A 12,602-nucleotide genomic window follows, 5' to 3' on the forward strand; every position below is an offset into this window, starting at 1 on the left:
CAAAACTCTATTAGTCTGTGCCCTGCTTGCCCAGGGAGTCTCAGACAGAGACCAGGTGGTCATCTGGGTTCCTGGGAGCTGAATGTGGAGGGGCTCCCAGGCTGTGCAAGGGCAACCCAGGTGTGCCGCGGGAGTCGGAGCCCCTGCCACCCACCCAGGGAGGGGCTGGGGTTTCAGGGACCCAATAGTAGGGATACTGGTGCCTTCCAGGCCTGCCGGTTGACTGGCTGGCTGGCCAGCCGGCTGGCCAACCTAAAGTCAGGCGACAGCTCTGAGCGTGGTGGGGTGCCAGGGGTCAGGGGCAGGTGGGTTTTGCAGTGCTAACCATGCCTGGGGCCTGGGGGCAAAAGGAGAGGGGGGCAAAAAGACGACAGCACCCGGTATTCCCAAGCGGTCTCACACTTAAGTACTAACCAGGCCAGACCCTGCTTAGCTTCTGAGATCAGACGAGATCGGGCCTGTTCAGAGTGGTATGGTTGTGGACAGAGGAAGCTGCTGCCAGGCGCCCTGAAAGCCCTGCGCTGCGTCTCCATTTTGGTCTGACCTGCCTGCTGGTCGGGAGAGCCAGGCGGACTTCTCCCCTGACTTACTCAAACTCATGTCCATTGGTTTGGCATTGCCATCCAACCATCTCATCCTCTGTCTTCCCCTTGTCCTCCTACCATCAGGGTCTTTCTAATGAGTCAGTTTTTTTGTATCAGGTGGCCACAGTATTGGAGCTTCAGCTTCAACATCAGTCCTTCCAGTGACTATTCAGAACTGATTTCCTTTAAGATTAACTGGTTTGATCTCCTTTCAGTCCAAGAAACTCTCAACACCACAGTTCAAAAGCATCAATTCTTCGGTGCTCAGCTTTCTGCATTGTCCAACTCTCACATCCATACATGACCACTGGAAACCATAGCTTTGACTAGATGGGCCTTTGTTGGCAAAGTAATGTCTCTGCTTTTTAATATGCTGTCTAGGTTGGTCATAACTTTTCTTCAAAGGAGCAATCACCTTATAACTTCCTGGCTGCAGTCACCATCTGCAGTAATTTTGGAGCCCCCAAAATAGTCTGTCACTCTTTCCACTGTTTCTCCATCTATTTGACATGAAATGATGGAACCTGATGCCATGAGCTTAGTTTTCTGAATGTTGAGTTTTAAGCCAACTTTTTCACTCTCCTTTTTCACTTTCATCAAGAGGCTCTTTAGTTCTTCTTCGCTCTCTGCCATAAGGGTGGTGTCATCTGCATATCTGAGGTTATTGTTGTTTCTTCCAACAATCTTGATTCCAGCTTGTGCTTCATCCAGCTGAGCATTTCTCATGATGTACTCTGTATATAAGTTAAATAAGTAGGGTGACAATATACATCCTTGATGTGCTCATTTCCCTTTTTGGAATCAGTCTGTTGTTCCATGTCCAGTTCTAACTGTTGCGTCCTGACCTGCATACAGATTTCTCAAAAGGCAGGTCAGGTGGTCAGGCGTTCCCATCTCTTAAAGAATTTTCCACAGTGTATTGTGATCCACACAGTCAAAGGCTTTGGCATAGTCAGTAATGCAGAAGCAGGTGCTTTTCTGGAACTCTCTTGCTTTGTTTGATTATCAAGTGGATGTTGGCAGTTTGATCTCTGGTTCCTCTGTCTTTTCTAAATCCAGCTTGAACATCTGGAAGTTCATGGTTCGTGTACTGTTGAAGTCTGGCTTGCAGAATTTTGAGCATTACTTTGCTAGCATGTGAGACAACTGCAATTGTGCGGTAGTTTGAGCATTCTTTGGCATTGCCTTTCTTTGGGATTGGAATGAAAACTGACCTTTTCCAGTCCTTTGGCCACTGCTGAGTTTTCCAAATTTGCTGGCCTATTGAGTGCAACACTTTCACAGCATCATCTTTTAGGATTTGAACTAGTTCAACTGCAGTTCCATCACCTGGCACTAGCTTTGTTCATACTGATGCTTCCTAAGGCCCACTTGACTTTTTCATTCCAGGATGTCTGCCTCTAGGTGAGTGATCATACCATCATGATTATCTGGGTCATGAAGATCTTTTTTGTATAGTTCTTCTGTATATTCTTGCCACCTCTTCTTAATATCTTCTGCTTCTAAATAAAATTTAGCTATAACAAAATATTTCAGAAAGGCTAAAGTATGAAGAGAAGTGAAATTAGGCCCAACACATGCAAATCAGAAAAGCAAGGGTTATGATCTTGACATGTGACAACTTAAAATTCAGGCCAGGAACATTATGTGAACAACAACAAAACAATGAAAACATATTCTTAATGCTAACAGCTACCATTCACAATGAAATTATAATAGATTTTAATTTTGTCCCTCAAAATACAGATGCAACTATGTAAGAAAGAAACTACATAGTACTTACAAGGAGAGACAAGCACATTGATAAGAGTAACTTTAAACCACTTTGGTCAAAAGAGATCAAGAAGAAAAATACAAATAAGGATTTAGAATATATAAACAGAAAAGAATGTATAATGTATAGTTATATCCTGTCTTCTCAAGGTACATGAACTATTTATGACTATTAAGTCGCAACAAAAATGTCAAACAATGTCATAACACAAACTTATTTCCTCATCTCATGCATTAAACTATTAATGGATTAAAAAAAAAACAGTTGTGAACTTATAACCTATGACAGAGAAAATCAGAGTTTACACACTGAAACTTGGCATGTTCCTTTCTTTGTATTACAGATGGTTTTGACTAAAAACTTGGGTCTCACAAAAACTTTTTCCAAAATATTTAAATGTACAAAAATCTAAAGAGCACACATATTTATCATGATCAACTTGGAATAATTTTGTGGTCTACTCAACATCTTGTTAATATGTATAAAATGTGGTGGGCTGGTTTAGGTGTATATTAAGTCATGCTTGGTCATTTGTTCAGTTATGAAGGTTTTCTGTTTTCTCTGTTGATATATATATATTCGTATGTAAGGGTTAGTTTGATGGCTCATTGTCCAGAGGAATAAAATAACCAATAATCATGGAGGACATTAGGATTTCTCTGATGTGATTTCTTTTAACTAATTAAGTTGACTGCCCCAGGTCTCAGGTGTGACACACAGAATCTTCTCTGCATCATTCAGGATCTCGTATTGCAGCTCACAGACTCTCTAGTTGTGGTGCATGGACTCAGTAGCTGCAGCTTAGTTGCCCCGTGGCATGTGAGACTTTAGTTCCTGGATCAAGGATCAAACCCATATCTCCTGCATTGGCAGGTGGATTCTTTACCACTGGACCAACAGGGAAGTCTCTCTAATGTGACTTTAATGCATAAAAAATTGCTTCTAAAAAGATACAAGCTTTTCAAATATAAGATGGCACTGCCTCTGTTCTAATCCATCCCCTGTTGTTTCTGAGCTTTAACTACTCATAGCCAGCTGTATGGGGGAGGGAAAGCCCTGCTGGAGTCACATCCTCTTGGCCCAGCAGGACTAAGCGCACAGCTTGACTCTGGTGGAAGAGACTATGGCCTCTGCTTCTCCCAGTCCCCTCTGCCTTTAATACTTTGAGTATCCGGTGCTTTCACCACTTCTGAAACTGCAACACTCCTCTAACTGAGTTAATCGATCAAGATACACTCACTTGTCTCATGGCTTGTAAGATTTTTTTAATTAAAGAACTTTTTATTGTCAGGGCTCTTAACATCCTTGATCACTGGCAATCCATGCAAACTGTGAAACAGAAGACTGGCATGAGTGTGCAGAAAGCTTCAGGTGGAGCTTTGATTTCAAGTGGAGAATTATCCTTTGATTATTACAATTTAAAGGGTTGTAACAGGAAATGCACCTGTTTCCATATTAAGTCTATCAATTTAGTGATTAGATATAGTCGTTGCCAAATGTCTTTAGATAAATTGGCAGATATGTGCACTTACTGGCATAGAACTAGGATGTGGCAGTAACATGAGTGAGTTGTCTATTTTTCTGGTAATAAGCAGATTTTTCAAATTTATTCAGGTGAGTCATGAAAGAGACAGACTGTGGGTTTCTCTCTAGCTGTGGAGGCCTATTCTTGGGATTTTGTGTTTGTGGAGTGTATGAAAGCTGTGACACTTGACACCTGCCGCATTGAAATTCCCAGCTCAGCTCAGTCTTTGTCGATGAGAGGAGAAGCTGCAGTGAAGGCAGAGCTTCACCTGCTGCCTTCAGGACATGAAATCTGCTCTGTGGATGGTCACTATTGTTTGAGGTGGTCAGACACTTTTCACAGATGTTTTATGGCAATTTATACTTTCTGTTTTGTCTTTTTCACACAGCTGTGGTGAACTTGGACAATTCTGTGATTGACCTGAAGACCTTTGAAGCTCTGTATGAGAATGTGAGTAACAGGAGGTTTTCTGTGTGAAAATGACACACGCACAGTTCTTGTCAATGTCCACATCTGGGCTCATTGCCTCCATGTCCTCTGAGGAAGTTTGATACGGGGGCACTGAATTTACATAAGTCTGGATTTGTTTAAATTTATACTTTGTAGAAATGTATGGAATAAATGCATGGTCTCATAGTTTTAAAAATTGTGATTCAAAACATGTTGTATGTGCAGTCTTTCAGATTCCTTCTTTTGAAATATAATCAATGCTTAGGCAGAAGGTAATTTAAGAGGAACATTGTGTGGTATGCTGATGCATTTACTCTTGATGTGAAAACTCTCAGTAGCTGCTATTATTGCTCTATTTTACAGATAAGGAAACTTGGCAGAGAGAGTCCATACCATCTGCCCAAGTCACACATTCTGTGTTGTGGTGAAGTGGGATGTGATTTCATTCTGTCTCTGTTTCTCTGTCTGCCACAGTTTCCTTCACTGAGCATCAGGACATGGTATCTTTCTCCTAGTACCACTTTCTCTTAAAAAGGTGGCAGGCAACTGGCATGAGGAGAACCGACCAGGGCATGTGCTCTGGGGAAGTACAGTCTGGGGGGAGCTGTGTGAAATGACTTTTGCTGGGGCTTGGCATTAAGTAACATTGATTCATGTAGTAAGAAAGCGATTCTCTCTTCAATGTGCTTGATTGAATCTAGGAAAGTCTCAGTGTGGCCGTTTTCTTCCTTGGTTTCTGTTCTTGCCTATGGTCTGCCGGGTATTTAAGCCTCTGTGTTTAAATGGGACCTGATTTGGTTGCTCCTGGGCTTTTCTGACCCTCTTCCTCAACCTCTCCTTTGAGGACAGTGTGTTCCACCTGTATGTCTATTCTTAGATTCGGTACTTTTAAAGCACATGTCCACATGATGTCCCTGTTAGGCCAGAACCTTTATGGGCAGGTATTTCCCATGAAGCATCACCCAGTCCACAGGTGAAATACACAGCTGTGATGAACGCAGTGTTGGCATCTGGTGCCCATTGTGGGCACAGGTGTGTGACGCATTAATGAACTGGAGAGGTAAGCATGAGTGTTTTGTTACCTGGTGGTCACTACATGATGGAAAACTTGGAAAAAATGGAACTGTTTAGAGGTATACAGAGCTTTCATTTCCCTCATCCTTCCTGCCAACCTGCTCTCAACCAAGAACCATGTGGAGGAAACAAGGAAACACCAGGGAGAACAATGTCTTCAACAGGTTGTAACCATGTCAGACTTCACTGGTGTATGTATAACTGGATCTCATACACATATTCCATGTACTTATGTACATGTCTATCTGCAGATACATATGAAGGCATGAATGTTTTATTTTAAGCTGGTATATCCATGTGCAGGCTGGAATCAAGATTGCCGGGAGAAATACCAATAACCTCAGATATGCAGATGACACCACCCTTATGGCAGAAAGTGAAGAGGAACTCAAAAGCCTCTTGATGAAAGTGAAAGTGGAGAGTGAAAAAGTTGGCTTAAAGCTCAACATTCAGAAAACAAAGATCATGGCATCCGGTCCCACCACTTCATGGGAAATAGATGGGGAAACAGTGGAAACAGTGTCAGACTTTATTTTTCTGGGCTCCAAAATCACTACAGATGGTGACTGCAGCCATGAAATTAAAAGACGCTTACTCCTTGGAAGGAAAGTTATGACCAACCTAGATAGCATATTCAAAAGCAGAGACACTACTTTTCCAACAAAGGTTCGTCTAGTCAAGGCTATGGTTTTTCCTGTGGTCATGTATGGATGTGAGAGCTGGATTGTGAAGAAGGCTGAGCGCTGAAGAATTGATGCTTTTGAACTGTGGTGTTGGAGAAGACTCTTGAGAGTCCCTTGGACTGCAAGGAGATCCAACCAGTCCATTCTGAAGGAGATCAGCCCTGGGATTTCTTTGGAAGGAATGATGCTAAAGCTGAAACTCCAGTACTTTGGCCACCTCATGCGAAGAGTTGACTCATTAGAAAAATTCTGATGCTGGGAGGGATTGGGGGCAGGAGGAGAAGGGGACGACAGAGGATGAGATGGCTGGATGGCATCACTGACTTGATGGACGTAAGTCTGGGTGAGCTCTGGGAGTTGGTGATGGACAGGGAGGCCTGGCATGCTGCGATTCATGGGGTCTCAAAGAATCAGACATGACTGAGCGACTGATCTGATCTGATCCATGTGCAGAAATATATACAGGAAAAAAAAAAAAACAGAACATTGGGGACAACTGTATTTATAAGGAGAGTTTATTTTGCAGTATTTTCTGGAGAAGGAAATGGCAACCCACTCTAGCGTTCTTGCCTGGAGAATCCCAGGGATGGGGGAGCCTGGTGGGCTGCCATCTATGGGGTAACACAGAGTCAGACACAACTGAAGTGACTTAGCAGCAGCAGCAGAGTATTTTTTGGGGGGAGATTTTTGCCTTTAAAGTAAAGTAACTTCACAAAATAGAAATTTCTGACTGTGGAAAAACCAGATAGCTACCCAGAATTTCTTACCATCGTACTCCATGAAAGGAGAACCAGCACCAACTGGAACTGGTTACATTTGTGGTTTTCTTTATATTGTTGGTGTCATTAAATCTGATGGTTCAGACTTTCACTGTGTCAGGAAAACAATCATTTTGTGGTAGGAGTGGTTCACAGTGATACTGGTTTAGGTGGGAATATTCTGGATTGTTTTGATCACCATCTTCAGTAGAGGACCTTAAAGCACCCCTTATAAATAAGAGATGCCTTGTGTAATAATATATGCCTTGTAGGCTGCGATGGGCGTGCTAAAGCGCAGGCGGCTGCGACGGGCACGCTAAGCACCGCCGAGAGGAGCCACCCCACATCTGAGGTCAGGGGCAGAAGCCAGGAGGACCCCATGCCCGAAGGGCGGCACCCAAGAGGAGTTATCCCAGGTACGAGGTCAGGGGCAGCGGCCGAGAGTACCAGACTGCGACGGCGCAGCAACTGCCAAGAGGAGCTACCCCATATCCGAGGTCAGGGGCGGTGGCCGGGAGGAGATACCCCATGCCCAAGGCCAAGGGCGGCGGCAGGGAGGAGCAACCCCATGCCCAAGGCCAGGGGCGGTGGCCAGGAGGACCAACCCGACGTCCAAGGAGCCGTGGCTGCGCGGGCGCAGGTGGGCCTAGATGGCTATCCCACGTTGAAAGTCAGGAAGGGGAGTGGTGAGGAGATACCCCTCGTCCAAGGTAAGGAGCAATGGCTGCGCTTTGCTGGAGCAGCCGTGAAGAGATACCCCACGCCCGAGGTAAGAGAAACCCAAGTAAGACGGTAGGTGTTGCAAGAGGGCATCAGAGGGCAAACAAACAGAAACCATACTCACAGAAAACTAGTCAATCTAATCACATTAGGACCACAGCCTTGTCTAACTCAATGAAACTAAGCCATGCCCGTGGGGCAACCCAAGACGGGCGGGTCATGGTGGAGAGATCTGACAGAATGTGGTCCACTGGAGAAGGTAATGGCAAACCACTTCAGTATTCTTGCCTTGAAAACCCCATGAACAGTATGAAAAGGCAAAATGATAGGATACTGAAAGAGAAACTCTCCAGGTCAGTAGGTGCCCAATATGCTACTGGAGACCAGTGGAGAAATAACTCCAGAAAGAATGAAGGAATAGAGCCAAAGCAAAAAGAATACCCAGCTGTGGATGTGACTGGTGATAGAAGAAACGTCTGATGCTGTAAAGAGCAGTATTGCATAGGAACTTGGAATGTCAGGTCCATGAATCAAGGCAAATTGGAAGTGGTCAAACAAGAGATGGCAAGAGTGAATGTTGACATTCTAGGAATCAGCGAACTGAAATGGACTGGAATGGGTGAATTTAACTCAGATGACCATTATATCTACTACTGTGGGCAGGAATCCCTCAAAAGAAATGGAGTGGCCATCATGGTCAACAAAAGAGTCCAAAATGCAGTACTTGGATGCAATCTCAAAAACGACAGAATGATCTCTGTTCGTTTCCAGGGCAAACCATGCAATATCACAGTAATCCAAGTCTATGCCCCAACCAGTAATGCTGAAGAAGCTGAAGTTGAATGAAGACCTACAAGACCTATGAAGACCTACGAAGACCTACAAGACCTTTTAGAACTAACACCCAAAAAAGATGTCCTTTTCATTATAGGGGACTGGAATGCAAAAGTAGGAAGTCAAGAAACACCTGGAGTAACAGGCAAATTTGGCCTTGGAATATGGAATGAAGCAGGGCAAAGACTAATAGAGTTTTGCCAAGAAAATGCACTGGTCATAACAAACACCCTCTTCCAACAACACAAGAGAAGACTCTATACGTGGACATCACCAGATGGTCAATACCGAAATCAGATTGATTATATTATTTGCAGCCAAAGATGGAGAAGCTCTATACAGTCAGCAAAAACAAGACCAGGAGCTGACTGTGGCTCAGACCATGAACTCCTTATTGCCAAATTCAGACTGAAATTGAAAAAAGTAGGTATGACCTAAATCAAATCCCTTATGATTATACACTGGAAGTGAGAAATAGATTTAAGGACCTAGATCTGATAGATAGAGTGCCTGATGAACTATGGAATGAGGTTCGTGACATTGTATAGGAGACAGGGATCAAGACCATCCCCATGGAAAAGAAATGCAAAAAAGCAAAATGGCTGTCTGGGGAGGCCTTACAAATAGCTGTGAAAAGAAGAGAAGTGAAAATCAAAGGAGAAAAGAAAAGATAAAAGCGTCTGAATGCAGAGTTCCAAAGAATAGCAAGAAGAGATAAGAAAGCCTTCTTCAGTGATCAATGCAAAGAAATAGAGGAAAACAACAGAATGGGAAAGACTAGGGATCTCTTCAAGAAAATCAGAGATACCAAAGGAACATTTCATGCAAAGATGGGCTCAATAAAGGACAGAAATCGTATGGACATAACAGAAGCAGAAGATATTAAGAAGAGATGGCAAGAATACACAGAAGAACTGTACAAAAAAGATCTTCATGACCCAGATAATCACGAGGGTGTGATCACTGACCTAGAGCCAGACATTCTGGAATGTGAAGTCAAGTGGGCCTTAGAAAGCGTCACTACGAGCAAAGCGAGTGGAAGTGATGGAATTCCAGTTGAACTATTCCAAATCCTGAAAGATGATGCTGTGAAAGTGCTGCACTCAATATGCCAGCAAATTTGGAAAACTCAGCAGTGGCCACAGGACTGGAAAAGGGCAGTTTTCATTCCAATCCCAAAGAAAGGCAATGCCAAAGAATGCTCAAACTACCACACAACTGCACTCATCTCACACGCTAGTAAAGTAATGCTCAAAATTCTGCAAGCCAGACTTCAGCAATATGTGAACCATGAACTTCCAGATGTTCAAGCTGGTTTTAGAAAAGGCAGAGGAACCAGACATCAAATTGCCAACATCTGCTGGATCATCAAAAAAGCAAGAGAGTTCCAGAACATGTATTTCTGCTTTATTGACTATGCCAAAGCCTTTGACTGTGTGGATCACAATGAACTGTGGAAAATTCTGAAAAAGATTGGAATACCAGACCACCTGATCTGCCTCTTGAGAAATCTGTATGCAGGTCAGGAAGCAACAGTTAGAACTGGACATGGAACAACAGACTGTTTCCAAATAGGAAAAGGAGTTCATCAAGGCTGTATATTGTCACCCTGTTTATTTAACTTATGTGCAGAGTACATCATGAGAAATGCTGGACTGGAAGAAACACAAGCTGGAATCAAGATTGCCAGGAGAAATATCAATAACCTCAGATATGCAGATGACACCACCCTTATGGCAGAAAGGGAAGAGGAACTAAAAAGCCTCTTGATGAAAGTGAAAGTGGAGAGTGAAAAAGTTGGCTTAAACTCAACACTCAGAAAACGAAGATCATGGCATCTGGTCCCATCACTTCATGGGAAATAGATGGGGAAACAGTGGAAACAGTGTCAGACTTTATTTTGGGGGGCTCCAAAATCACTGCAGATGGTGACTGCAGCCATGAAATTAAAAGACGCTTACTCCTTGGAAGGAAAGTTATGACCAACCTAGATAGCATATTCAAAAGCAGAGACACTACTTTTCCAACAAAGGTTCATTTAGTCAAGGCTATGGTTTTTCCTGTGGTCATGTATGGATGTGAGAGTTGGACTGTGAAGAAGGCTGAGCGCCGAAGAATTGATGCTTTTGAACTGTGGTGTTGGAGAAGACTCTTGAGAGTCCCTTGGACTGCAAGGAGATCCAACCAGTCCATTCTGAAGGAGATCAGCCATAGGATTTCTTTGGAAGGAATGATGCTAAAGCTGAAACTCCAGTACTTTGGCCACCTCATGCAAAGAGTTGACTCATTGGAAAGGACTCTGATGCTGGGAGAGATTGGGGGCCGGAGGAGAAGGGGACGACAGAGAGTGAGATGGCTGGATGGCATCACTGACTCGATGGACGTGAGTCTGAGTGAATTCCGGGAGTTGTTGATGGACAGGGAGGCGTGGCGCGCTCCCTGTGCCCAACTGAACCCACTCCAGTGTTCTTGCCTGGAGAATCCCAGGGATGGGGAGCCTGGTGGGCTGCCATCTATGGGGTCTCACAGAGTCTGACAAGACTGAAGTGACTTAGCAGCAGCAGCATGTTCAAGAAAGTAAAGATTTAAATTGATATCAAAATATAAGAAATTCTTATATTTCTTATAACAAAATATAAGAAATTCTTTAAATGGCCAAACTGTTCACCGACCATAACATGGTTTGATAGTCCTTTATAGTTCCACATGTACCGTAGCTGTTTCCAAAGATAAATGAAACATTATCCTACTATATTTCTTATTGTATGAAAGGTATATACCCTGTGGCTAAATGATATAAATGAATTCTCATGAGCATTTATCAAATGAATAAATGAGTGAATATGTGAATGAAGGACTGACTAAAAATACAAATACCACTATGCTTAACTAAGACTGTTATGTTGCTTTGTTATTTCTTGAGATCTCATTCTGTATCCAGCATGATGATATTCAAATATTTCCAGCATTAAATAAGAATTATTGTTTTTATTAAGACATGATTAACATTATTTTATATATATAATATATATAGTATGTTATATATATTATTATATTAAAGATTATATCATGTTAATTATATTAATATATAAATATATAAAATATATATTATATAAGTATGTTTATAATATATAGCATTATATATTATATATTATATTATATATTTTATTAAATTATACATAATAGTTATATTTATTTATATTTATTATATATATAATATATACTATATATAAGTATATATATAATTATAATTATATCATAGTATATAACATTATATATATATTATATATTATATATCATATATATATTATACATATTATATATATTACATTATATAATACATGTTACATATATATTATATATAATACATATAATATATATAATATATAACAAATATAATATAATATATATAAAATATAGTATAATATGTAATATATATAATATATATTATTATATATATTATAATATAATGTAATTATATTATATATTATATTTATAATTATATATTATTATAATAATATAATATATTATAATAGTATATAAATATTTTATTATATATATTATACATTATTTATCATATAATATATATATAATATATAATATATTATAATATATACATATATACATATATTGTATACATATTATATATATAGTATAATACATATAATAATACATATAATGTACATATACATAATACATACATAATACATATAATAACATAATACCTATCATATTTATATTTATATATTTTATATATTATATTTATATATTATGTATATTAATATATAATATATTATAATAATATATAATATAATAATATATAAGGTATAATATTAATATATTATAATACATTAAATATGTATTAAAATACAAAATTTATATGAAATATATTAATATATTATGTATTTTTAAATATAATTATATATTTATGTTTATGTATATATATTTATATATTTAAATACACATATTTTATATATTTATATATTTATAAATGTTTATATTTATAAATATACTTTTATAACTATATATATTTATATATATATTTATATTTAAATAATTTATTATATATTTATATGTATTATATATAGATATTATATATTATATGTATAATAGATATTATATATATGTATATTATATATATGACATATACATGTTATATATATAATTATATATATTATATATATATATTATATATAATAT

General features: G+C 39.6%; 1 pseudogene; it reads right to left on the reverse strand.

Annotated features, from left to right (window-relative positions):
- Nucleotides 1–365: 365 nt before the first annotated feature.
- LOC113898001 lies at nucleotides 366–484 on the reverse strand (annotated as a pseudogene).
- Between the last annotated feature and the right edge of the window lie 12,118 nt (nucleotides 485–12,602).

The sequence above is a fragment of the Bos indicus x Bos taurus genome, chromosome 8, assembly GCF_003369695.1.
Source record: "Bos indicus x Bos taurus breed Angus x Brahman F1 hybrid chromosome 8, Bos_hybrid_MaternalHap_v2.0, whole genome shotgun sequence".
Classification (NCBI taxonomy): Eukaryota; Metazoa; Chordata; class Mammalia; order Artiodactyla; family Bovidae; genus Bos; species Bos indicus x Bos taurus.